Source organism: Gymnodraco acuticeps, unplaced genomic scaffold (genome assembly GCF_902827175.1).
Source record: "Gymnodraco acuticeps unplaced genomic scaffold, fGymAcu1.1, whole genome shotgun sequence".
NCBI classification, from domain to species: Eukaryota; Metazoa; Chordata; class Actinopteri; order Perciformes; family Bathydraconidae; genus Gymnodraco; species Gymnodraco acuticeps.
In genome coordinates, this window is record NW_022990423.1 from 101,760 (window position 1) to 129,325 (window position 27,566).

At 40.1% G+C, this 27,566-nt stretch overlaps 2 pseudogenes; one reads left to right on the forward strand and one right to left on the reverse strand.

Moving 5' to 3' along the window:
* Positions 1-27,566, forward strand: part of LOC117551913 — a 75,113-nt pseudogene that overhangs the window by 45,218 nt on the left and 2,329 nt on the right.
* LOC117551909 overlaps positions 2,198-27,566 on the reverse strand; it is a 430,097-nt pseudogene continuing 404,728 nt past the window's right edge.

Here is a 27,566-nt window from a genome sequence, read left to right on the forward strand (position 1 = left end):
CATGTATGAACCAAACAGTTTGACACTAATGTCAGATCCAGGCATGAGACTTTCCCCCTGTGAACATCTACTCTTGTGCCATGTCCATCATTAAGGCATACTAGTGTTCTTTCCTCCAGCATTTCTTCCACTATGTTTCCATTACTGTCTGTATGGTTGCTGCCCCATAGACTGTTGTGTGCATTGAAATCACCACACCAGACTTCCTTCCTATGTTTATATTCTGCTATTTCTTTAAATATATCAGTGGTTAGATTTGGACATGGGTTGTATAAATTGATTATCCTAATGTTATCTTGTTTTCTAGGGTTGCAGATGTCCACTATAATACAGTCTATACCATCAGGAGATTGCACCTCCCTATATGCCACACCATCTTTGAGAAATGACTGCAGGATCTCAGGTCTGCAAAGTGGACAGGTAGGCGAGAAAGGCTTTTTTGAGTCTCAGAGACCAAGGTCCTGTACACTTCGCATACATTGACTGCACGACTTCAGGTCTGCGATGTGGACAGTACACCTCAAATACATCACTACACAACCTGGGGTATTTGAAGATAAGGGAATGACATGTTTATAATATGCTGCAAAACACAACAAATATGCAGGGTTACGAGTCTGTTTCGAAGGCCATTTTATTTTTGGTAGTCTGATCAATTCAACAAGAGAATAGAATCACACTGAAAACATCGTAAATATGTTCCAGATACATGAAGGTGAATACTTTAAGAAAAGGTTTGCCATTTTATGGGTGTTGTTGGTGTCTCAGTTTACCTTATTTATATGAATAGAGCAATATTATTTTTGAACACTAGGTGGCGGGGTGTATAAAAGGGGTCATAGATGACAGAAGAGGAAGAGCATACCGATTCTACCAGCCAGCCCCAGCAGATGCTCATACTACAACTATTGACACCGTGTACTTAAACCTTGGTATGTAAAGCAATAAAACATCATTCTAAAACTGCAGCAAAAGACCGGAACTTCATATGTTTGTGTCTGCGTCAGGATCACTCTAAACCCTCCTGTGAAGTAATGGCAAAAAGATATAGGACACTGGAACATTTAAACTGCCATTACATTAAGTAGAATCTTACTCTATGAGTGAAACTGGACAATATAAGAAACATATCGCATTGGATTAAGGATCGTTTTCACCGGACAAACTTACTTCACAACTGACACCATCATCCCGGATCAGCTGGACAACACGCCACAATCAGCTGGAGATTGTCACCACCTGCGCTCATCAAGACGGCGAAAGGAGAGGCCGAGAGCCAAGGCTGGGAAAGCGGCCGGGTATGAGCAGCATTAAAACTGGATCGTATAAGATTGTATATTGGAAACATAAGCTGCATTGGACAATGGCTCGGATGTAATGCTGCAATAATGTCAGCTGTTTGAAACAGCGGCAGACAGACAGCCAGAAAACGAAACTTAAAGGAACAGTGAACATTATGTCTGTCAATTCTGATGTTACGTCAACAGATGGCGCAGTTGGGATGGGATCTGTAATGGAAAAAAGGATTACCCAACACAAGGCCAATAGATGGGAATTGTTTATTGTAAACTGTGAAAAACCTGTTAAGCCCTGAGCCTGTTTCAGGCTTGAAAATGACATGCCCAAAACAAATGACTAACTTAACTTCTAAAAGGGTTATATGAATAATTTATTTTATCAAAAGCAAGGTTACATCTGTGAGTTGGGTGTAGAAGTGTCAGAATCAATATAGATGTTTCTGTGTCAGAGTAAATTCAGATGGAACATAGTAAAAAAAAAGGTAAATTCTTACCTCCGCCTATAAAAAACCCATTACTTATAGCGAAAACCACCCTTGAATGATGGTATGGTAGACTAAAAGCTTTAGGAATCCAGAGTATAACATATAATAAGAACCCTGTATCAAGATTGAGGCAAAACAAGTGAAATTTGACCTTTTTAGAGGTTTAGCAAAAACAAGTCCAGGCGGAATGACCTTTGGGTACATTTGCATACCATCATAAATAATGTTATTATCACTATATGTAATCATTCCATCCAAATGCAAGTGTTTCTATAAAGATTTTTTAAATTACATTTCTTTTTTCTGTAAATGGTGTGTGTGCCTGTGGACTTTGCCACAGTCCTTACATGTTTAACACCCGACTAACACTTCTAGGAAGGTTTACTTACACCATAACAATTAGGAAACATAGGATACATTTGTCTTCAACAGGAGCAGATTTATTTAAAAAATAACACACTACAAAACTACACTCTGCTGTCTCCTGCAATGACGCGTTTTTCTCCCCGATATCGGGGGCTCCTGGGCTCAACAGGTTAAAACCACTATGGTTTTTCTCCTGAGTGAACACGAAGATGTGTTTTGAGATTACTTGATGTATTGAAAGTTTTCCCACACTCTTCACACCAGTATGGTTTTTCTCCAGTGTGAATACGTTGATGTGATTTGAGAGCACCTGATGCATTGAACGTTTTCCCACACTCTTCACACCAGTAAGGTTTTTCTCCAGTGTGAATACGGTGATGTGTTTTGAGATCACCTGATGTAGTGAAAGTTGTCCCACACTCTTCACAGCTGTAAGCTTTTTCTCCAGTATGAATACGTTGATGTGTTTTGAGATCACTTGATGTAGTGAAAGTTTTCCCACACTCTTCACAGCAGTACGGTTTTTCTCCAGTGTGAATACGGTGATGTGTTTTGAGAGCACTTGATGTAGTGAAAGTTGTCCCACACTCTTCACACCAGTACGGTTTTTCTCCAGTATGAATACGTTGATGTGTTTTGAGATTACCTGATTGAGTGAAAGTTGTCCCACACTCTTCACAGCTGTACGGTTTTTCTCCCATGTGAATACGCAGGTGGCGCTTTAAATTTCCAGATGCTGTAAAGGATTTGTCACATTGCTGACAGCTGTGACGTCTCTCTCTTCCTTTCGGTTTCTAGAACAGACGGACAGAGAAAGGGAGAAAGTCAATCTAAAGAGCATAAATACACAAGTTAACACAATAAAAACTCACTTAATATAAACCTTGAGTTAACAAAATACTACTTATCAACTGTTTGTGTTGATTATATTTGATACAGTAATACAGCAATATTCTAACCACAGTATATACCAGAGGTGGGGGACTCGAGTCACATGATTTGACTCGCATATTTTTTTACTTGAGACTTGCTTGACTAACATTGATAAAAGACTCGACTTGACTTTGTATTCATGACTTGAGACTTGAGACTTAGGCTTGAGACAGATGACTCGAAAGGACTTTACTTTTTAAAATAAAATATTTGCATTTGTTTTTGTATTGTACGAAGCCCCTAGAGGGCAATGAAAGAAAAAAAAGAGAGAGAAAGGAGAAAGTAGGAAGTGGAGCGCACAGGAGAAAGCCGTTTCATTGCAGACCGTTATGTTTATGTGGGGAAATACATACATTATTTGAGATATATTTCAAACTCGGACTTCATTTTAGGAACATTTCGGCCAGGGGTGTAGAGTTATTTGTTCAAGTACCGGATCGGCAAAACAGGAGAGTCTCCAGAGCACCCAAAGTGCAAGGTGAATCTCCATTGTGATTTGAAAAATTCAATCACACGTTTTTTTTCGGTGGGGGGGAAAAACATTTTAAAATCACAATGGAGACTCATCACCTTGTACTTTGGGTCGGCCTTGGTCAAGCCGTTTTGACCGACCCATCCTGGTTCTCGTAAAAGTTTTTTGCTCAAATGACACCATGGAGGAATGTAACGGGAGTTGACAGGAGACTCTGCCCGCCTCACGAGTGCCTATTTTCGGACACTTTCTTTCACTTTCCTCCCTATTTTCCCCGGTTTTATTATTTGTTTATTTTTTTGGCTTTTTCTACCTTGCCCGGTCTCGGGTGTTCCCCCACGGCCTCTGTCCAGTCCGCCCCCCCCCCCAATTCAATAAGAGAGTCCTCATCCTACTACACATTCAAGCACAGTGTTAAAAAGTGGCTCATTAATAATCAACAGTGTCAGCACTGATGTGTGGGTGTAGGTGTGTGTATGTGTGTGTATTGTACTTTTTGTATTTATTATCATGACTTGCTCTTATCTGTATTCAGTGATGTCATCTATTGTAAATATGTACAATGGTATAACAATGTTGTGGTATTTTTATTATTGCTTTTAGGATGTCAATCACCATCTGGCAAAGGGACTATCGATGAAAACTAGCCTTTTGGCTAATTTGAGTACTTTTACATGTTTTTAATATGTTGATTAATGTACACTGTCCCTTGTTTTAAATAAATCAATTCAATGGACTGACTCAGCATGTGACGGAGCCCACGCACAACAAGGGGCACACTCTGGACTTAATGATCTCAAAGGGTCTGAATATCTCTGAGGTTGTGGTGACTGATGTTGCACTCTCTGTTCATTCCTTTGAGAGCTCTATTTCTGTTCACACAAATGTTCAAAAAGAGGTAACCACAAAGCGATATTTAACTGAAAACACTAGGGAAATGTTTACTCAGGATGTTTCTTCCACACTTGCCCCTGCTAACATCTCAGTAAATGAGCTAGTAGATCATTTTAATTCAAAAATAAAAAATGTTATAGATGCCATTGCTCCAACTAAGGTAAAGGAAGTGACTGGGAAGAAAATATCTCCATGGAGAAAGGCCATGACCGTGAGAACAGAAAAAATAGTGTGTCGAAAAGCTGAATGTAGGTGGAGAAAAACAAATCTCCAGGTTCACTTTGAAATCTATAAAGAGAGACTTGGCTTTTATCATTTGGAATTGTAAATTGGACGACAGTCTTTCTTCTCTGACATCATTGCCAAAAACAATGCATGTGCCTTGTTTGCTACCGTCGACAGACTAACAAACCCCACAGTATCAGTATCCCCCCCATTCAGAAAATCAGACAAGCAGTCAGTGCCTCTGCATCAGGTACAGCAGATGTGTTGTCCCTGTGTCCACCTAAAATCAACTCAAACACCATGACATAGTTCCATCAGATTAATGATAGAAACCTAGAGGACATTATTCAACTTCTGAAATCCTCCTCCTGCTACCTTGATATTATTCCAACAGGGTTTTTCCAAGATGTTTTTCCTTGCATGGCCTCAGATCTACTTCACAAAGTAAACAAGTCTCTTCGCTCAGGTGTTTTTCCACAGGCTCTGAAAACTGCAGTCATTAAACCGCTCTTAAAAAAAGAATAATCTAGACGCTTCAGTAATGAACAATTACAGGCCCATATCAAACCTCCCTTTTCTAGGTAAAATCATTGAAAAAGTAGTTGTTCAACAGTTGAGTAATTTCTTGCATTTAAATAACTGTTTGGATGTGTTCCAGTCAGGCTTTCGTCCAAACCACAGCACTGAGACTGCTCTTGTAAAGACAATCACATCTTCAATGACATCCACTTATGGCGCATTTCCACTGCAGGGCCTCGTACGGTATAGTTAGGCCTTGGTAGGCCAGGCAGCCGTCTAGACGTCAAATGTCCTATTAGAGTTGCCGTATGGAGTTGTCAGATATGGCGGACCATCTCGCACATGCGCACTGCAGATAGGGCAGGGCTGCAGATCGGGTAGTGACAATGTGAACCACAAAACCAACATCAGCCGTTAGCTGTTAGCCCTCAGAGCTCACAGCTCCTCATATCTAGGGTTGGGTTTTTTTGTTGGTAACCACTCAGGATTTATTGCCAGAGGTGGTTGAAGTTCGGATCTTGTACTTGAGTAAAAGTACCAGAGTTTAGGAATACTCGGTTACGATAAAAAGTCCTGCATTCAAAATGTTACAAGTAAAAGTACAAAAGTATTAGCATCAAAATATACTTAAAGTACCACCTGCAGAGGGATCTAGATTCAGGTGTTCTTTTCCCCAGAGCCCGCCTCGCTGCACATTATCCCTTGCATAAAGATAGATTGTGGGTCCCTTACAACATGTTGTACACAGTGGAAATAAACATTCTGGTCACCTTAACATCAGGGATCCTATACATTAAACTCCTTCTGAATCAAACCGTCACAGTAGCCTTACCTTACTGATCCCTCTTAAATTCGAAAAGAAAAACGTTACTTTACCACCAGAGAGAAAATGGATTATTAAATTATGAATGTGACTAATAAAGAGCAATTTGATTATTAAGTATTATTCTGTTGATCGATGTCATTACATTACATTTAGCTGACGCTTTTATCCAAAGCGACTTACAGTAAGTACATTCGACCAGGAAGATATAATCTTGAAGAAAACAGAATCATATAAGTACATCAGGTTTCATAGAGCCAAACATTTCAAGTGCTACTCAACTGGTTCTAGATAAGCCAGTTATTTGTTAGTATATAAGTGATTTGTTAGTAAAGAGATGAGTTTTCAGTCTGGAAGGTGTGTAAGCTATCTGCTGTCCTGATGTCAATGGGGAGCTCATTCCACCATTTTGGAGCCAGGATAGCAAACCCACGTGTTTCTGCTGATGGGAACTTGGGTCCCCTTCGCAGCGAGGGTGCAGCGAGCCGTTTGGTTGATGCAGAGTGGAGTGCACGTGCTGGGGTGTACAGTTTAACCATGTCCTGGATGTAGGAAGGGCCAGATCCATTCGCAGCATGGTACGCAAGTACCAGTGTCTTGAAGTGGATTCGAGCAGTTACCGGAAGCCAGTGAAGGGAGCGGAGGAGCGGCATGGTTACATTACATTTGGTGAAAAGCACTTAATGACGTGTTTAAGACTCGTTTTGTCAAAGTTTAGGACTTGGACTTGAACATCCTGACTTGAGACTTGACTCGAACGCAAAGTCTTGAGACTTGACTCGGACTTGCAAAACAATGACTTGGTCCCACCTCTGCTAAACACCCATATGAAAAAGATCGGTTTACATTTTAATAATCAAATAAGTATGTGAACATAACCAGTAACCCATAGCCAATAATAAATACATGTAACGTATTTTATTTTTGTTGTTCATTCATATCTTATTTTACCATTTTATTTATGCATATCTTTTTATCTCTTCAGTTTAAAACAATATGTCTGGTTTACTGTCCTATAGTATACATTGGAATGATTTCAAACCTGTTTTATCCCAATAATTATAAAGAAGTGCCTTGGAAATATGTGTTTACATAAATTGTGATCAAAACGTTTGAGACCCACTGAGATAACTTAGACTAAAGTGAACTATCTCCTTTACCTCACTGAGCTGAAGTTATCAGCCTCTCAGTCTGACTGGAGAGGACTCTCCCTCCGCATCATTGTAGAAACATATTCTTCTTCCGTTAGAGCAGCTAGCACCAGATGCTAATAACAACAGCGCCCTCCCTTTCTCCCTCCCTCGCTCACTCGCACTTTGGCTGTGAGCTGCGGGTGCCAGATAAGCCAACATCCCCCATTTTCATGACTTACAGCGCCCATCGTACAGGGGAAATGAAAAGTGCAACCGGGATGAAAAGGGTGTTACATTTACTTAATTATGAATGTTGTTGCATCAAGGCCGAAAATTAGGATGAGCACCAACGGTCAAAACATTTGTTTTCCCTCCCAGAGCCGTCAGTGCAGCGCCTCCACAGATCTGGCGCCCTAGGCGAATAATCTATAACGCCAGTGCGACGGGCCGGCCCTGGTCTCAGGTTATGCTGTAGGAAGTGTAGGTACAACGCTACATTTTCCAGCCCCGCCGCAGTCATACAGTAGGCTATGGAGAGCGGCGAGAAACATTTCCTCAGGCATCGAAAAGCGGAACCGAAATTCACATTTCTAAATGATGCCGTTGGAATCGAAATGTTGAAACCGGTTCCGGTTCTCGGTACCCAACCCTAGTCATATATTTTCAGAAACTAGACAGAAGTTAAACAAGTACAAACCACAGACTGTCGTGTCATGGCGAATACAGTCGCTGCTTTATTTATGTCTGTATAGGGCGTTCCGAGCTGAATAAGGGTGTCAAATGAAGGCAAGACGCCCGCCTGGCGGAAACGCTGGAATTAGGAATATATTGTGATGAAGTGCACACTGACCTGAGCTCCAGGGGTCTCTTTCTTCTCCTCCATGCTGCTCATCAGATGTCCTGATGAAGACCACAGAGCTCCTTCATTATTAATATAATACAAATATTTAGATATAATTCATCATAAACTGTCAGGAGTGAAGAGGAGGAATTCAAAGAGTTTATTCAATGATATGTTCTATTTCTAGATGCTTATATGTAGTGTTTTATCACATCATGTGCAGTGCCTTGTCTTATCTATGCTGCTGTGACGTAAACATGGTCCAAATTGATCCATTTGGTCAATGTGATGCTAAGCAGAGGAGAAAATGATAGAAAGGTCAGATAGTTATTAATGTTACATGCAAATTACTTTAACCATTACAATAACAAGTTGGTTTTCTGTGTAAATTATTATTAATATTACACAAATATTTAGATATAATTCATCATAATCTGTGTAGCAACTTACATTCTAACTTACAGCTCACAGTTTGTTCACTTTGATTTAATTTAAATGACTTTATTTACATAGAAAGTGACATTAATGGTTGTTTGAACCACGGTTATAACGCTATCAGTGTGTAACTATCACTAAGTTAACACAGAAAGCAAAGATTAGCTAGTGAGACTGTTTAATGTACTCCATGTATACAGTATTTGCTGTATATTGTGTATTCTTTAGATACTCTAGTGATATGTGTCCTGTGTGTATACTTGCTGCTAATGCTTCATTTTTATTATATCTTATTGCATCTTTTAAATATGTTTAACTCGTGTAATGCCTGAAAACACTTCTGCTGTGACACATTCATTTCCCAGTTTAAGATAAATCATTATTTAAATAAAGTATATCTATTTATCTAATGAGCTAAACCGTCGCTTAGCTTAGCGTTAGCTGCTAACTGAAGAACCCCATTCATTTCAATGGGAAAAATGCTACGTCGCGGTGAATGGCGATGCTAATAAGCTAGTTAGCATATATTTAAAACCATATCTATGGTAAAGAGCACCAACACAACAACTCAAACCGTCTTAAAGACAACTGGTGTAATAAATAACTAACATAAAGTCAGCTGAGCATTACAAATCAACTGTTACTCCCCCAGAGCCGAACTGGAATAATAACTGTAGCTTTCAGACTTTATTTAAAGATAGTTTGAGACTATTTTTGTCGCACATTTTAAAGTTTTTTTGTGAGTTTCTTTCTTCCAAGATTATAGCTGTTGTGTTAAATAAGATAACTTCTGATTCGTGATTAACTGTAAGCTAAGCTAAGAGGTGTAAATACACTCACCTCTTCTTTTCTCCTTCTCCTCCTCTCGGTTTTTGGCGGATTGCAAAGAACTTTAAAGGTGCATCTTCTTCATCTTCTCTCGTTTTCTTCTTCTTCTTCTTCTTCTTCTTCTTCTTCTTCTTCTCTCGTTTTCTTCTTCTTCTTCTTTCGTGTTTATTGGCGGTTGGCAAACCAACTTGTAGGCGCATTACCGCCACCAACTGGACTGGAGTGTGGACAAGAGACTGCGGAAAACAAGAAACAAAAGAAACAAAAGAAAGAACCAAAACTCTAGATTATTTTAAATTAATCAATTTCTCTTAGAAACTTAATAATCTCACAATATATATTGCCTGATGTTTTCCCTAACAGCCCTGATAGCGACAAGTCATGGAATGTTGCTTTCTTGAGTGTCTGGAAAAGCACATTTCTTTTTTTTATATAAAATAACAATTTCATTATATGGATTCAACTTGTTCCCCCCCCCCCCCCCCCCCCCCGCTGGACTTGTCTGTGGTTTAGCCGTTACTGTGACATCAGTATCAGCCATGGAAGATAGTTTGTTTGTTTCATTCTAAGCTATCCAGCAAGGTTATTTTCATTTATGTTGTTTTTTTTCTGCACAGTGTAGAGTCTTGTTGTGATGAGAGGGATGGAGGTATTTAATAAAAACCTTGCTCGCTGGAGAATAGCTAAAGAAGTCCTGTCACAAGTTAATCGGAGAGGATCACAGCTGGCCACGGATCTCGATGCTGCATTCGGGCTGTGAGTAAACAACTAGTGTCTTACTTTTAGGCTGTCTGGAGGTATGGACAGCTATCAAAGCTACTAAACATCACATTAACAACGATGTACAAATGAAAGTCGGAGACAAATACATATTTGAAATGATTTATTCACGTTTGCAATGTTTTTGAACAGACATCCCCAGTCACCTCATTGTCATTTTGTAGTCCTCGCTGTACGCGTCCGGATATCGGCATCGCAACCACAACCTCACACACTGGTACTGAATGTGCATCAAAGTGTTCCTATGGAGCCAAATATACCAAAAGATAAATGTAAACAACAAAAGAAGCGATCGAAATGTGTATTTCCTGGTTATTCGACAATGGCTCCTCAAAGTACACGCCCCATTCCTACCGTTAACGTAACGTAACGAGTTCCCCGGTGTAACCAGTTAAAGGGTAACACCGTCTCGTCATCGTCTCGTTTTCGTCATGGAAAAAAAGGTCGTTGACGAACATATTTCATCATAGATTTAGTCAACGAAATTAACACTACTCCACAGTCTATCTGAAACTTCACCAGCTCCTTGCCGATTAGCAGGGCGTGGCGGGTGCTGTAGGCTAGGGAAGACTAAGCCTTCCCAAATATTTGTGTCACTGCATCCTGGTAAAATACAAATATAATGTCTGTGTCTTTAACATTAGCGCTGCTATGCAGCCACCTGTGCTCTGTACTACGAAGCCAGTTCAACATACCCATGATATGTTTGAGTAGCAAACTAACTAACAACAACAAACTAACAAATGAGATCTCCCTAAGCGGTCCTACGACGCTGGTTATCAACTCGGTAAATCAAGCCAGGGTTTCTCTCACCAGCTGAGAGCGCGTTCACGGGGGTGGGGTTAGCTACATTTGACCAATCACAAACAGGGACAATTGAACTGACAGCGCAGCGTCATACTTCATTAATGAAAAGTAAACTAATATTAGACAAATATGAGCTTTAAACATCCATGACTTAAACATATAATCCAGGAAACCACAGAGTTGCACCTGCAAGGTGAATACAGAACAACTGGTTAAAAAATAACTAGGCCTACCGAGTGTTTGAAAGCGTATAGTTTTATGATATCACTGCCCCATCTAAGACACGAGTGGATCTGACTTTAATTACATTTGACTCGAGTGTTTCGTCAACATAATGTGTTGCATAAAATAATACTTCTGCATACAGTATGTGACACTGTAAGTGTTGCACGGCTAGATACGGCTCAGCTGACTCAGATAAGGAAATATATGATATATTATGATATTATATGATCGATGATCTGATTGATGATGTAATATGAATGATATTGACACGTCGGCGTCTTCTCTGCATACGGCAGTTTAAACTGTATTTCCTTTATCCTGTAATATGACTTGAGAGATTTAAACTCCGCACACTGAGTTGATCTCTTTTCTATAGACGCCGGAGGTGGGCAGCGTCAGGTAAAAAAAGTTATTCAGCCTTCCCAAACCTGAGCCTCACGCGCCGCCTATGTCCTTGTCGATTAGCATCCCTGCGAAAAGCTGGCTGTTCTTGGCTTTGTCCTCCCCGGCCTCTTTACCAGTCACTGTCAGTATCTCTGTAGTGGTGACACTCAAGATGTCCTCATATTCCTCACTGTCCTGTTCAGTCACTTGGTGTACTTGTCTTCCTCTCTTGTCTTTATCCTGTGTGGTTTTACATTTGACAGAAAAATGATTTTTCTTTACCACATTTTTTGCAGCGCTTTCCAAAGGCTGGACACCTCATATTACAAGAAAGGACGGTTGAAGCACTTTTAGCTGCTTACACTTTATTCAACTTTTACATAGAACGTAGCATAACATTTACACCCTGGCTTCATCCGCATGCCTGCTCCGGTGTGTGTTCCCCTCAACAGGGTCCGTGTGGAAACATATAACAACTATTAGCTGGAAACCTCACATAAAACATATTCATTCCAAAGTCTCAAGAAGTATTGCAACAAGGCAAAACAGATTCTTGATCAAAATTCTCACATTCTTTACTGTTCATTGGTGTTACCTTATTTAAGTTACTGTGCAGAGGTTTGGGGCAGTAATTATAAAAATACAACACAATCCCTATTTATTCTACAAAAAACAGCAATAAGACTTATTAAAAATGTCGGCTATAGGGATCATACAAACCCATTATTCTTAGAGCTAAAATTATGAAAAAAAATGTTCAATGACCTGGGAATATTCAGATATTGTTCAATGAAAGACATATATATATATATAGAGAGAGAGATTGTAAGAGCCATTTAGGCACATTATTTTATGGTAATGAATGATGGGTTTGTGAGCCAATTGAATATTCTTTAATTTAACTTAGGCCTAAATGAGCTGAATAACTATGAATGATTATTTTACTGTTTTGTAACGTGTTATCTTGCTTATGGACAGCTCTAATTTAGATGTTGTTATTATTTATAAAAAGCAATCGTAGGAGCGTGCTCAGGTATAAATGACGCTGCCAGCATGACACAGCAGGAAGTCTAGAGAGGAAGTTGGGAAAAGTTTTTGACCGCACACATCCGTATGACCAAGGGATCTTGTTTGTTTATTTGTTTAAATACCGTGCAAATGTTGCACGTCGGCAGTGGGCCGCCAGCTGATCTATTGAACCTCTCAATAAAGCACCTGAATGGAACGAGCAAGGTATCTGATTTTTTGAATATACGCGAGTCAATACTCGAGCTCGCCTCCTAGACTAAGTGGCCTTTGAACATTAATTTTCTTTGGACAATTGGCCACTACATTAAGTCAAAAACTTCCGACAACGTCGTGAGGATTACTAGCGTGTGTAGGAACCTACTATCTATGGAATTGTCGGATGTGGATCTGATCCTGGCTACTGGAGCCGCGGCAGAAACAAAGTGGATCTGATCTTGGCTACTGGGGCAAGGGACCATTTGGATTATCCTCTACAGTGTGGAGATGGACTGCAGGCTGTCACGCTACTCTGCATGCCTTTCCGTTGGAGTTCGAGCCACTTGGTAAAACAGCTGTTGTCTTTTGTTCAGCCAACCCGGCTGAATAATGTCGGAGGACAGCGCCACTGAGGGTGCGTTTACGGTCGACGCCCACAAGAGGGCAGCAAAACCAACGGAAAAGGCCATGGAGCAGCGGCTACAGCTCTGCATCAATGCAAGGAGAGGTAAATTAAGACAACTCACTGCCAAAATGAATGAAGTTGAGCCTTTAATGGGCAACACCTGTAACTTGATGGAAGTTATCTAAAATATGAAACTTTTCAAAGCAATCTTTGAGGAGTTTAAAGACTGTAACTGCTCAGTTGTGCTTTTTATGAATGAAGAAGAAAAGAGCCATGATCAAGAGTGCTGGTTTGAGCCTAAATCTCAGAGGTTTCAGGACTTTATTAATGAAGCTGATGTGTGGATTAATTGTGATGAGCATTACAAAGAAATACCACAAGCCTGCAACGATGATGTTTCTCATATGGACAGTGTATATGTGGTGTCAAGATCCAGTAGAGCTAGCAGGGCTTCATCCGCTTCAACAGCATCCTCAGCACGACTAAGAGAGGAAGTAAAGCGTGCAGCTTTGGAAGCCAAGGCTGTCTCGCTAAAGCAAAGTCAAGCCTTGGCAGTTAAGGAGGCACATCTTCGGGCTGAGAAAGAAGAACTGAAAATTAAAATTAAGTCGCTTTGGATAAAAGCGTCAGCTAAATGCAATGTAATGTAATAAAAGTAGGGTAGACATGTGGATATTATCCGACTGAAAAAAACTTGCATTTATCTAACAGGTTTGTTTTCCACTGACCTTATTTTCCAAAATCCTATGGAGAACTCCCATTGCTTTCTGTCGAGGGAAACCGAGAGCAGCTTACTTCCGGATTTTAGGACGCCACTGGTAACAATTACAAATGAATTAAGTCGGCACGGCGGTCCACATTGAAAATGACTTAGGCCTACCTTTGATGATCAAATCACTCAAACACAAAGTCCATCCTCCTGTCCTTTTGGATGAAGCACTTGCTTCAGCTGATCCTTTGCCACTCAATCTTGAAAATGACTCGGTTAATAATTTCGCAACGATGTCATCACTATCACTGAAGTGAGCCATCATGAACGAACTTATGCTAATTATAAGTCTATCGATCATAAATCTATCGTTTAGATTTATGATTCGAAAATAATAAAAGTAGGGTGGATATTATCCGGCTGAACAAACGTGCATTTATCTAACAGGTTCGTTTTCCACAGACCTTATTTCGAGCTATTTTCCAAAATCCTATGGAGAAATCCCATTGCTTTCTGTCGAGGGAATCCGAGCGAAGCTTACTTCCGGGTTTTAGGATGCGTCACTGCACCACTTGCATAGACTTCACAGCGGGCGGAACTTGTCATAAAGCCCGTGAAAATAAAGCCCGCCCATTTAGAGGGAAGATATGATTGGTCAATTGTACTGTCATTTGACATTACACTCTCATTGAGTTACTATAGCTGGCCCTCTGTGAATGTAGAGAGGGACCAACAAGCTCTCCCGTCTTCACATAACTCGCAGAGTTTTAACCCTTCACATTCCAACAGAAACTGAACGATTTATTTCTTTGAAATATTATTTTTTAAATACAATTAAATCAAGTTATTTTGGTAAAACTAATGAAAAATGTAACAACAAAAAAATATTTAAAAAAATATTAAAAATAAAAATTTATTTTTTTAATGTTTTCAAATATTATTTTTTAGAATATCTTAGGCCCTCACAGAGGGCCTAGAGGGCCCTGACGGCTCACCACTGGTATTGCCCCACAGCTCCAATCTCGTCCATTCCACCCTGGTTGTTCCCATTGCCAAGTGTAGACCTCAATATACAAGAGGAGTTAAAGGAAAATAAAGAACTACCAGTATGGCGCATAGTCCAGAATCACTCAGACTCAACAATCATATTTACAGATGGCTCCAAAGATCCAGAGACAGGGCGTGCAGGGGCAGCAGTGTATATCCCAGTGAGTAATACACATATAAAGAAAAGGGTAACAGACCATGTGTCAGTATACACCACACAGTTGTTGGCATTGGTACTGTCATTGAAATGGATAGAGGAGAAATAAATACATAACAGTGTAATTGCATCTGACAGCTTTTCAGCATTATCGAGTATACGATCAGGCAGATCTTCATCTAGAATGGACATCATAAATGAAATATTTCTAATTTTATATAAAATGCAAATCAAAGGCATAGCAACTCGTTTCATCTGGGTTCCTGCTCATGTTGGTGTGGAGGGTAATGAACAGGTGGATATTCTGGCCAAACAAACACTCGGAAGTATGAACATAGACATAGAAGTTCCACTCAGCAAAGCGGAGGTTCAAACATTCATTCAGAAATGTGCACAAACAACATGGCAAGATCATTGGGACCTTAGTGATACAGGAAGACATCTTTATACAATTCAAAGGTATGTGGGGGATGGAAGGAAGGTGGGGTTTAAAGAAGGGAGGAAAATGTCATTTTCTCGGATGAGAATAGGTCATACAGGTCTCAATCATACATTAAGTATAATACAGGTCTCAATCATACATTAAGTATAATACAGGTCTCAATCATGCATTAAGTATAATACAGGTCTTCAATCATACTTAAGTATAATACAGGTCTCAATCATACTTTAAGTATATACAGGTCTCAATCATACATTAAAGTATAATACAGGTCTTAATCATACTTTAAGTATAATACAGGTCTCAATCATACTTTAAGTATAATACAGGTCTCAATCATACTTTAAGTATAATACAGGTCTCAATCATACATTAAGTATAATACAGGTCTCAATCATACTTTAAGTATAATACAGGTCTCAATCATACATTAAGTATAATACAGGTCTTATCATACATTAAGTATAATACAGGTCTCAATCATACTTAAGTATAATACAGGTCTCAATCATACTGAGCATACTGAGCATGTTTTAATGCTTTGCAGGAAATATAGTACTCAGAGAAATGTGCTTTCCAGACACTGAAGAAAGCAAATTCCATGACTTGTCGCTATCAGGGCTGTTAGGGAAAACATCAGGCAATAAATATTGTGAGATTATTAAGTTCTAAGAGAAATTGATCAATTTAAAATAATCTAGAGTTTTGGTTCTTTGTTTTGTTTCTTTTGTTTCTTGTTTTCTGTATAGTCTCTTGTCCACAGTCCAGTCCAGTTGGTGGCGGTAATGCACCTACAAGTTGGTTTGCCAACCGCCAATAAACACGGAAGAAGAAGAAGAAGATTAAAACACATGCAGAGGTTTCATTAAGTGCATTTATCTTAGCTTACAGTTAATCACGAACTATCTTTAAATAAAGGCTAACACAGCAACAGTCTAAAAGCTATCGTCTAAAAGCTAAAGTCTGAAAGCTATCGGCTAACAGCTACAGTTATTATTCCAGTTCGGCTCTGGGGGAGTAACAGTTGATTTGTAATGCTCAGCTGACTTTATGTTAGTTATTTATTACACCAGTTGTCTTTAAGACTGTTTCAGTTATTGTGTTGGTGCTCTTTACCATAGATATGGTTTTAAATGTATGCTAACTAGTTTATTAGCATCGTCATTCACTGCGACGTAGCATTTTTCCCATTGAAATGAATGGGGTTCTTCAGTTAGCAGCTAACGCTAAGCTAAGCGACGGTTTAGCTCATTAGATAAATAGATATACTTTATTTAAATAATGATTTCTCTTAAACTGGGAAATGAATGTGTCACAGCAGAAGTATTTTCAGGCATTACACGAGTTAAACATATTTAAAAGATGCAATAAGATATAATAAAAATGAAGCATTAGCAGCAAGTATACACACAGGACACATATCACTAGAGTATCTAGTGACTGTATTCGCCATGACACAGACAGTCTGTGGTTTGTACTTGTTTAACTTCTGTCTAGTTTCTGAACAGATATGAGGAGCTGTGAGCTCTGAGGGCTAACAGCTAACGGCTGATGTTGGTTTTGTGGTTCACATTGTCACTACCTGATCTGCAGCGCTGCCCTATCTGCAGTGCGCATGTGCAAGATGGTCCGCCATATTTGAAAACTCCATACGGAAACTCTAATAGGACATTTGACATCTAGACGGCTGCCCGATTTGCATCGTGCATGTGCAAGTCATAAACGTCTCAAATATCTTTATTAAAATATTTTGTTATTTTATTTGAAGATAAAATGAAGGACATTCACAGTTAATGTAATTAGATATAAATTATGAATGCCATACATATTGCATACATTCAGTCAATATTTCTACAGTATGTATGATAGCTGTCTAACAGAAGTTACATCCATTTCTCACTTATTTTGACAATGTACTCAACCCAATAAAATGACCCAATAAAAGGAGTTGTTCAATAATAGTGAAGTCACGTTGTAATAACAATAACTCATCTCTCTCGTTCAGATTAATATTGTCGGGTTTTTTGAGTGTTCTTTTTCTGCTTTGCCAAACGCCACTGTGTCAAATGTCCTATTAGAGTTGCTGTATGGAGTTGTCAAATATGGCGGACCATCTCGCACATGCGCACTGCAGATAGGGCAGGGCTGCAGATCGGGTAGTGACACACATGAAGATGACGTCGCGGCTCCGCCTACACTGCGTTACTATAGTTACTGCTAGGGTGGTAAGTTTCCGGAAAGTTTCCTCTGGCCGGACATTTTTTGGTGCTTGAAACGAACCGGATTCCGGAGCTCCGCTGCGGTGTGAACAGGAAAACCCGGTGCTTTTCAAGCTCCAGCTCCGAACCGGGCCTGAAACACCGTTGGTGTGAATGAGGTATATGTGAAGTAGATCTGAGGCCATGCAAGGAAAAACATCTTGGAAAAACCCTGTTGGCATAATATCAAGGCAGCAGGAGGAGGATTTCAGATGTTGAATAATGTCCTCTAGGTTTTTATCATTAATCTGATGGAACTGTGTCATGGTGTTTGAATTGATTTTAGGTGGACACAGAGACAACACATCTGCTGTACTTGATGCAGAGGCACTGACTGCTGGTCTGATTTTCTGAATGGGGGGGATACTGACACTGTGGGGTTAGTTAGTCTGTCGACGGTAGCAAACAAGGCACGTGCATTGTTTTTGTTTTTGGCAATGATGTCAGAGAAGAAAGACTGTCGTCAATTTACAATTCCAAATGATAAAAGCCAAGTCTCTCTTTATAGATTTCAAAGTGAACCTGGAGATTTGTTTTTCTCCACCTACGTTCAGCTTTTCGACACTCTCTTTTTTCTGTTCTCACGGTCATGGCCTTTCTCCATGGAGATCTTTTCTTGCCAGTCACTTCCTTTACCTTAGTTGGAGCAATGGCATTTTTTTTTTGAATTAAAATGATCTACTAGCTAATTTACTGAGATGTTAGCAGGGGCAAGTGTGGAAGAAACATCCTGAGTAAACATTTCCCTAGTGTTTTCAGTTAAATATCGCTTTGTGGTTACCTCTTTTTGAACATTTGTGTGAACAGAAATAGATCTCTCAAAGGAATGATCAGAGAGCGCAACATCAGTCACCACAACCTCAGAGATATTCAGACCCTTTGAGATCATTAAGTCCAGAGTGTGCCCCTTATTGTGCGTGGGCTCCGTCACATGCTGAGTCAGTCCATAGTTATCAAGAACACAAAACAGTTCTTTAGCCGCTCTGTCCTGGGGGTTGTCAACATGGATGTTAAAATCACCAACAATGACTAGACGGTCAAAGTCAAAACACACTATAGACAGCAGTTCAGTAAAGTCATCAAAATAAGCTAAAAGAAGCTAGAGCACAGCTGAAATCCCGCAGCCCTGGGGGCCCCTACATTGGTTGTGATGGCAGATGACAGGGTTTGGTCAAGTTGCTCTCTACTGGTGAGGAAAGCGGCATACCAGTAAATCAGGTATGGAATTTACTTCCATTTTGGCCATTTTTTGACATCAAGATGTCTGCTTGTATTGTGTTGCTGCTGAGAAGTCTAGGAAGAGGGCTCTTGCATAGGTGTGACGTTTATCTAAATGTTTAGTGATGATGTGAACCAGAGGAGCAGCAGTACCACCCCCTTGCTTATAGGCAAATTGGTATGGATCAAGTATGTCTTGTCCGTCACAATAGGTTTAGCTGAAGAGGTCATTCCTGTCACGGTTCTCATGGAGTCCCACACTTTTTTGGGGTCTTTGGCTTTAAAAGCATTTCCCAAAAGCTCTCTGTGAGTTTTGATTCCCTCAATTTGACTTTCAGTTATTTCTCTGTCTGTTCAAGTGCTCCATAGTCTTTGTTTTATGTCCTTAGTAACATATGATTTATTACTTTCTTTTCTGGTTGACTTCCCTTGAGTTTGGTCTTATACACTGGTATCATATTCACAACATTATGATCAGAGTTCAGTATTGGTGGTCTGTATTTAGACACATAGGCTCCTTTATCATTAACAAAACATTTGTCCAGGATATTGTCTTTCCTGCTGTGATCCCTAACATACTGCTGGAACCCAGGTAACACAGTCTCCAGGCGACATTGCTTCATGTCCCCGAGCACTATTGCCGGTGCATCGGGGTGGCTGAGTTGCAGCTCGTGAACACAGTGTCCTCTGCCGCTGGGAGGCACGGTAAACAACAAACAGTAAAATACACCCGAATTCTCTAGGCAGATAAAAGGGTCTTAACGTCATGCCGAGAATTTCTACGTTGGGATTGCAGGTTTTACATTTTACTGAGTATGATCGGCACCACAGATCATTAATATACACAGAAATACCGCCTCCTCTGGTTTTCCCCGAGTTCGCATCCCTGTCTGCTCGAACAAGGGTGAATCCGGGTACTTCAAAGAAAGGCATCGTAGATTGTCGCCAGCTTTCCGTGAAACATAATAAAGAGGCCTCGAGAAATTCATGACAGTACCTTGTGTATGTCCTTAGTGTGTCCACTTTGTTGTGAGTGCAGGTTTGTGAGAATGATGGATGGAAGTGGTTGCCGGCTGAATCTCCGCCGTATTCTGAACGCCTCCCCTCCTTCCTCGTCTCTTTTTCCTGGTGTTTCTAAGCGGCTCCCGAGGGATTTCATCCAATAACGAAGAGCACAGATGGCTTGGTGTATTCGTAGGAGGCCGATCGCATTGTAGCTCTCTCGCATAGCCTCGCGTCTGTAGAAGCCGGGGCTCCTCGCCATACCCTGTTTGTGCTGTCACTCAGGTGTGTCTTGGAAAGTTGAATGGCCAGACCATGGTCTGCAGAAGGCAAATGGTGTAAATCCACAGGATTCAAAAGCATTGGGGGTCTCTCAAAAATGACGAGCATACTGAGACTCGCCAGTGACAGGATGCCCGTCTCCCTCTGTCTCCTGTATACCAGAGGTTGGGTGTAAGTCATACATGTGTGCAAGTCTTCCAAGTTACTGGGGGTGAGAGTCAAGCAACGTCAAGCCCTACGAAATCCTGATGCATAACCCCAGTTTAAAATCAGTTAAAAAAAGACAAGTGGTATAAACTAGAGTTTATTTCAACATTAACAACAATTGGAGAGTGGGGCTTCTGAATGTGTGTGTGGTGTGTGTGTTGTGTGTGGGTTGTGTGTGGTGTGTGTGTGTGTGTGTGGTTGTGTGTGTGTGTGTGTGGTGGTGGTGTTGTGTGTGTTGTGGTGTGTGTTGTGGTGTGTGTTGTGGTGTGTGTGTGTGGTGGTGTGTGGTGTGGTGTGTTGTGTGTGTGTGTGTGGTGGTGTGTGTGTGTGTGTGTGGTGTGTGGTGTGGGTGGGTTGTTGTGTGTGTGTGTGGTGTGTGTGGTGTTGGTGTGTGGTGTGGTGTGGGGGGTTTGTGTGTGTGTGTGTTGTGTGTGTGTGTGTGTGTGTGTGTGGGTGTGTGGTTGTGTGTGTGTGTGGTGTTGTGTTGTGTTGTGTGTGGTGTGTGTGTATACACACCGACATTAGCCAGACATTTTTATTAACAGGACAGGGTCGGTGTCCTGCTAATAAATACAAATTCTAAAAGCGTAGAAGTGTTTCTATAGGTGTAGAAAGCTTAAATACCCAAAAAAAAAAAAAGACCTTTTTATACACAAAACCCAGAAATTGTGTATTTTCTGTGTGTCAGAACAGCGCTCATACAGCTGGTTTTTGGTATTGCACCCGCTCATGAATATTCACACACATTTGTGAAAAATGTTGTGTGTGTAATAAGAATAAGAATAACATAGTAATAATAATTAATATTATTATTATGTTATTAATATTATTATTATTATTATGTCTAATACTACCTACATTTCATTGCAGTTTAGAGATGTAATTATCAGGCTTTTGTTTAATACTATATTATATCATTATGTCTAATATTTCTATAATTTCATTGCACCTTTACTATAGCTTTTATCTGATAATATACTTTAAGGTACTCAGTGTTTTAGGAGTCCATATCGGTCTTTGTCTCAAGACCACTTTTTGAGGTCTTGTCTTTGAATTGACTGCATTTTACCATTGTATTGTTTCGTTCTTAGACAAGGCTGAATTTATTCCAAGACTGCTCAAGATCTTAACTGCGGGGATATTACATAACTTCCATTGTCAAATGTAATTGTTTATTTGTTATTTATTGTTATTGGATATAAAAATGCATGCCCAACATACAGTACTCTACCTTGTGCCCTTAGTAAAAATGTTGATTTTGTTTAGTCAAATTAGTCCTTCAATATGAATAAATGCTCACAAAATGGTTCAGAAATGTAAAATCAGGATATACATATCTCTCTCCGCACACATATCTATCATTGCACACATAAATGTGTATTGTTTTATATAAATCTGAAAAATTCCACATTATCCAAATTTTTTATCAACACATGAATATGTATTGCTTTTCATGTATAAAGTGCTCTGCATTTCATACAAAAAAAAGTTGAGTTTGTGAATGCAGGTTGAATAGTTTATGTATAAATGTAACAACACAAAATATATCTTTAATGAAAATTGCTAACACTTTAATTAAAATACTTGTGGATATCTATTACAAACATTCTTGTGTGGATCAAAAACATTTTTAGAAATAAACCACATTTGTGCAGATAGAGACATTATATATAAATCCTAATTCAAAGCATGATTGAACAACTTGTGCACCTTTGTACATACAGTTTATGCTTTAATACTGTTATCCAGAGTGACGTGGTACATTGTTTACCACTATTTAAGTAGCATTTGCCGACGGCCGTGCTCCACCGGCGTTTCAGCTACCGTTTGCTAACTGGAGAGGAATAATTCGCTGTCTGACTGTCACACAAGCAACGTCCCCTGATACATATTCCCCAATACATTCACATGTTTGTTAGCTTTAAATGTACACTGTTTGGTAATATAGCACTGAAAAGAGTTTCTGGACAGTGATAGCTTAGCCACCGCAGACGTCTCGCTGATTAATAACAAGCTGCTTTGCCTGTACCGGCGTATTTTCAATATAATCTAACTTGTGCTGTTCTGATATAACAACATGTTTAGCCTAAGTATTAATAACAGCTGATAATCAGACAAGCCTGTATAAACAACAACAGAAGAACGGCTTGTACCGCTGTTATGACGGTCAATGATAGTAACGGATAGTCAGCTAAAATGTGGTGGAAAATGTATGGGTACTGGTTAATGTTACGTAACATTACTACATATGTACATTAATATGTGGGGTTGTGTTATAATCACTGCGTTATCGGCTCTACTGCTTATGTAGCAACTGTATTGTTTTCTCCGTACTCGCTATATAGTTACATTACATTACATTGCATTTAGCTGACGCTTTTATCCAAAGCGACTTACTTACAAACTTGAATAAAACAGAATCATATAAGTACATCAGGTTTCATAGAGCCAAATCATTTCAAGTGCAATCTTCATCCACAAGATTTCCACTGAGGCAGAGACTCTGCATGAAAATGCTGCCATGACATCTGAGTCCCACTATGATGACATTACACAGGTGAGTTAACCACAACTCAATGTTCGTAATAGTTACATGTTTATTTCAAGTTATAAACCATGAAGACTGGATTTGAATGCTGAGGTTCGATACACGGGTCCTGTGTATCACTCTACTGGACCGCTTTAGACACTAAGAGGACTGTGTGTCAATGCTGTTTTTCTTCTTAACGTTAAACTGAATGATCATACTCTTTAGATATTAAATACTATAATCAGTGTCTTTCTACCTGATTGTGTTGTTAACTCACAACAAGAGCCAGTAAAGCATTTTCTAGAGCCGCCATTTTATTAGCATTATTAGCATTAGCATTAGCCCAGCGCACAAATGCAGAGACTAATTTATGGCAACACAAAATAAAACATGAGAGCGGTGGGGATGAGGAGGTGTCGGCGTTCTGGCGATTTACTCGGAAGGGTTCAGTAGAAGCTGCTGGGAGTCCCAGCAGCTTCTACTGAAGCCTTCCCCAACTCCGGGGACTTCCGGCCGGGGACTTCGGGTGGCAGTATACGCCGTGAAGCTGTTTGCAGCCTGCCAGTAAACCCAAAGCAGAAGAAGACGAAGTGACGTCAGCGGCTCATTTGCGTAATCTTCCCTCAGGGAACTTATTCCGGTGTGAACGCGATCTGTACTAAGTGCCGGCACTAAGTACGGCAAAGTACTTGGTGTGAACACGGCTAATGTTGGTATTAGTTACATATTTCTTTCCAGTTATAAACCATGAAGACTAGATTTGAATTGTGAGGTTCGATACACAGGTCCTGTGTATCACTCTACTGGACCGCTTTAGACACTAAGAGGACTGTGTGTCAATGCTGTTTTTCTTCTTAATGTTAAACTGAATGATCATACTCTTTAGATATGAAATACTATAATCAGTGTCTTTCTACCTGATTGTGTTGTTAACTCACAACAAGAGCTTAGTGCCCTGGGGTACTAAGTCCCGGAGCACTAAGTGCCGGCACTAAGTACGGCAAAGTACTTGGTGCCGGCACTAAGTACGGCAAAGTACTTGGTGTGAACGCGGCTAATGTTGGTATTAGTTACATATTTCTTTCCAGTTATAAACCATGAAGACTAGATTTGAATTGTGACGTTCGATACACAGGTCCTGTGTATCACTCTACTGGACCGCTTTAGACACTAAGAGGACTGTGTGTCAATGCTGTTTTTCTTCTTAACGTTAAACTGAATGATCATACTCTTTAGATATTAAATACTATAATCAGTGTCTTTCTACCTGATTGTGTTGTTAACTCAGAACAAGAGCTTAGTGCCCTGGGGTACTAAGTGCCGGCACTAAGTACGGGCAAAGTACTTGGTGCCGGCACTAAGTATGGCAAAGTACTTGGTGTGAACACAGCTAATGTTGGTATTAGTTACATGTTTATTTCAAGTTATAAACCATGAAGACTGGATTTGAATGCTGAGGTTCGATACACAGGTCCTGTGTATCACTCTACTGGACCGCTTTAGACACTAAGAGGACTGTGTGTCAATGCTGTTTTTCTTCTTAATGTTAAACTGAATGATCATACTCTTTAGATATGAAATACTATAATCAGTGTCTTTCTACCTGATTGTGTTGTTAACTCAGAACAAGAGCTTAGTGCCCTGGGGTACTAAGTGCCGGAGCACTAAGTGCCGGTACTAAGTACGGCAAAGTACTTGGTGCCGGCACTAAGTACGGCAAAGTACTTGGTGTGAACACAGCTAATGTTGGTATTAGTTACATGTTTATTTCAAGTTATAAACCATGAAGACTGGATTTGAATGCTGAGGTTCGATACACGGGTCCTGTGTATCACTCTACTGGACCGCTTAGACACTAAGAGGACTGTGTGTCAATGCTGTTTTTCTTCTTAATGTTAAACTGAATGATCATTCTCTTTACATATTAAACACTATAATCAGTGCCTTTCTACCTGATTGTGTTGTTAACTCAGAACAAGAGCTAGTAAAGCATTTGTATACTACTCTGGATGTCTAGTGATTAAACTTGGTCCTTCTTCATTCACAATATTTCCACTGAGGCAGAGACTCTGCATGAAGATGCTGCCATGACATCTGAGTCCCACTATGATGACATTCAACAGGTGAGTTAACCACAACTCAATAGCTGCGTTCACACCGGACTACTTTTCCCCGTACTTTTCACGTTTAGTTCCGTTACTACTGCTTATGTGGCGTTCACACCAAAAAGAGTACTTCAAGCCGGGAACTTTTACCCCCATTTTTAGTGCCTGCTGAGAGATGGTACTTTCCAGGGGGAAAAAAGTGCCCCAGTTCTGATTGGCTGGGCGAATTGCAAACCCCGCCCCGTAAAACTCTGAAATGTTTTGTAGAGCCGCCATTTTATTATCCTCACATTAGCATTATTAGCATTAGCATTCGCCCAGCGCACAAATGCAGAGAGATTAACTTATGGAAACACAAAATAAAACATGGGAGCGGTGGAGATAAGGAGGTGTCGGTGTTCTGGCGATTTACTCGGAACGCTTCAGTAGAAGCTGCTGGGACTCCCAGCAGCTTCTACTGAAGCGTTCCACAACTCCGGGGACTTCCGGCCAGGGACTTCGGGTGTCAGTATACGCCGTGAAGCTGTTTGCGGCCTGCCAGTAAACCCAAAGCAGAAGAAGACGAAGTGACGTCAGCGGCTCATTTGCGTAATCTTCCCTCAGGGAACTTATTCCGGTGTGAACGCGATCTGTACTAAGTGCCGGGGCACTAAGTGCCGGCACTAAGTACGGCAAAGTACTTGGTGTGAACGCGGCTAATGTTGGTATTAGTTACATATTTATTTCAAGTTATAAACCATGAAGACTGGATTTGAATGCTGAGGTTCGATACACAGGTCCTGTGTATCACTCTACTGGACCGCTTTAGACACTAAGAGGACTGTGTGTCAATGCTGTTTTTCTTCTTAATGTTAACTGAATGATCATACTCTTTAGATATGAAATACTATAATCAGTGTCTTTCTACCTGATTGTGTTGTTAACTCAGAACAAGAGCCAGTAAAGCATTTGTATACTACTCTGGATGTCTAGTGATTAAACTTGGTCCTTCTTCATCCACAAGATTTCCTCTTTTTCTGTTTGTAGAGTCTCTTGAAAATGCTGTGGAGAGGAATCCCAGGAGGATGCAAAAACAGAAGTGGTCTCCAAAAGAGGTGGCAGCAGTTTTGAGACACTTTAATGCACACCAAGGGAAAGTGGCCACGATGATAGACTGCAGACAGTGCAAAGCTGCAGAGCATCCTATTCTGGCTGGTCGCTCTTTGCAAAATATTAGAGACTTCGTCAGGAGTCACGACTCAGAAGAAAAAAAGCACTGCTACACAAATGATGATGAAATGTAATCGAACATGCAATGAGGACAGTTCACAGTTCAACTTCATTATTATGTTACATGTAGGAGCAATGTTTTATTATAAGGATAATTACGAGATTAAAGCTGTTATGTTAGTAGAATAAAGATGAAATCATTCCGGGGGCTGAGGGGTCGTTGCAGCAGATAGTTATATTGAAGGATTGGAACTTCACGGATCAAACACTCATAAACAAAACGTTGCTAAAACAGAAACTAACTACCGTTCACACCCGCCGCCCTCTGAGCTGGACACATCACACAGGTGTCCTCTGTCTGCAGCTGGAGGAGAGAGGAGGGGTCAGGGACCGTCTACGAAGTGCAACACTGAATAAAGATATACTCAATAACTCCTCTGTTATAAAGCTATAAAAACATCACATTTTAAATCACACAATAATATACTGTTGCTTAAACTACACATGCAACTTTGCGAAAATAGGTGGTTTTAGTAGTTTATTTGCAGTATTTTTTTCAGTGTTGCACTTTGTAGACGGTCCCTGACCCCTCCTCTCTCCTTCGGCTGCAGACAGACACCTGTGTGATGTGTCCAGCTCAGAGGGCGGCGGGTGTGAGGTTGTTTTGATTAAATTGGATTGTGGATAGTTGTTTACCTTATTACGGTAGTTAGTTTGTGTTTTAGCAATGTTTTGTTTATGAGTTATTGATCCGTTCCAGTTCCAATCTGTCAATATAACTTTCTTGAAGATCTGCTGCAACGACCCCTCAGCCCCCGGGATAATTTCATCTTTATTCTCCGAACATAGCGACTTTAATCTCGTAATTATGACTTTATTCTTCTATCTTTTCTTTTGTGTGGCCCTAATCCTCTGTCGTACCAAGGTAATGCTGGAAGGAGAGTTATATGTTTAAAATAATAAATATTTAGTCTTAGCTCAATTTTCATGTGAGAAAATGTTATGTGAAAATAACCATTAAACTGGGCTCATTGTTCACTGTGCAATGTGCCATGTGTCCTTTTCTATCAGCTTTTAAAAGGTAATACTCCAGTAGATGAGCAGTCTTGTAGGGCAAATAGCATTTTGTATTAGTGATAAACCAGTTCGGTCACTTTGCTATAATGCTTTTATGCTTTAATTAGTCTCGGAAGACCTGCTTGTAGTATACCACTGGAGAGTATTAGAATGTGGTTCTACATTTGCATGAAAACAACAGATTGCAAACAGGAGGCAAGCAATAACCAAACACATTAACATACTTTTAAGCTATATATATATGG